This window comes from Anneissia japonica, unplaced genomic scaffold (assembly GCF_011630105.1).
Source record: "Anneissia japonica isolate Jap-2015-1 unplaced genomic scaffold, ASM1163010v1 scaffold15505_len60709_cov126, whole genome shotgun sequence".
Lineage (NCBI taxonomy): Eukaryota > Metazoa > Echinodermata > Crinoidea > Comatulida > Comatulidae > Anneissia > Anneissia japonica.
In genome coordinates, this window is record NW_022711624.1 from 28,601 (window position 1) to 30,373 (window position 1,773).

The window sequence follows — 1,773 nt, forward strand, 5'->3', positions numbered from 1 at the left end:
ATCATTTACATTAAACTCCCTGACCTGGGAATGACGATCAGAGTAGTGCTTCTGTCGTTCCTGCTTTTGCATTACCCTATCATTTAGACTTGGGTGTACCATACTTAATGGTGAATGTAACATTCTTCGGTTGAGTAGTTTTATCGGACCAATCAGATTTATGAAAATCATCCAAAACTCCTCACCATATGCTTAAGCATTACAAGCATATGGCAGTCTGACGCTCACGTGGATGCAGAGCTTGAAATATACTCTGGAAAAACAGATAAAATGACTAAATTATCCTTATTTTTAAACACTAAAATTATGATCATAGGCAAAAGAAAAGGATAGAGATTCAAATGATGTAAATTATATGCAGTAAAAACGTACAGATTTTTAGTACCAGCAGTATATAAATGTCAGTTTTCGTAAAACACCCCATTTTTTCGAGCGGTTCACTGGTTTGAGATGGTCGATTCCATTTTCTTATGTATACATGACTACGTACATGTGAGTGGTGAAGACTGTAAAGCAGGGTAGAATAGGTCTTCTTTTGAGGGTAAAAATAAAACTGTGAATGGTATTTAGATAATTATGTATGTTGTTTAGAATAAAAATTGAAAGTCCATATGAAAATGTTATGGCGTTTAATTTGTAGTTGTAGAACCCCCTAAATTACAAATGAACTGTTCCAAATCTGTTACGCGCTTGACTGATCACCCACAGTGTATCGTTAGCCCATGAGGAAACTACCTTGAGGTCGAATTCAGGGAATAAAATTGCACTGCTAGCAAAATATTGTCGTAATGATTCAAAATAAAAAATCAATCCAACAATCATACTTACTTTCCTTGACACTTGAACATTACCATTAGAAAAATGTTTAAAAATCCACACTATCCTATACCTTACACTTTTAAACTGATAGTACTGTAGGCCCTACCAGAGAGAGAGGTACGGTACATTCCCAATACATTATGGTCTTCCACTTCTATAGAACATGATACAGTGCATAGCAAACGTTATGTAACCACTAATAATACTCAGGTCCAGTGGCGTAGGTATGGGCAGTGCAGTCAGCACAGCACTGGGGCCCGGGGCTATTAGGGGCTCATCCAATAGGTATAATGATCTAAAAATGTAACTTTAAAAAAATCCTATTCAAACTTTAAAAGGACCCTTCAATAATATTAGGTTTTAGAGGCTATAGTTATTGATTATATTCATTACAATTTACCTATTAGGCCTACCTATTTCCCAAACGCTGCAAGTAAAAAAAAAAAAAAAAAACAATACAAGCCCTTACGTATACGATGGACTAATATACCTTTTTGAAATCACATTTCTAAAGCAATACAATATCGTCACGCACATTTTGTGTTTGTGGTACAGTATTTTAAAGTTGGTTCAACTATTATTGTGTAAGTTTTCAAACACTTCAGATCATAATAATAATAATAATAACAACTTTATTTTATAACGGTCAAAAAAGTCATTCACCCAAGTGGGTGTTCTTCCACGAGGCCGTATGGACATTATTAAACAAAATAATTGTGTTAGATTAAAATAATTAAGTGTTAGTACAAAGAAAAAACAAATATATATAAAACATAATAATGGTTATTACATTACTATGTTTCTTTTAAAAAGTTCTAGTGTGCTTGAATTTTTTATATTGCTGTCTAAATTATTCCACAAAAGAGCCCCCCGGTAACATAGACTTCTTTTTTTATATTCCGTTCTTGGCTTGGGTACGTTAAGGTTGTCATTTGACCTAGTGTTGTATTTACT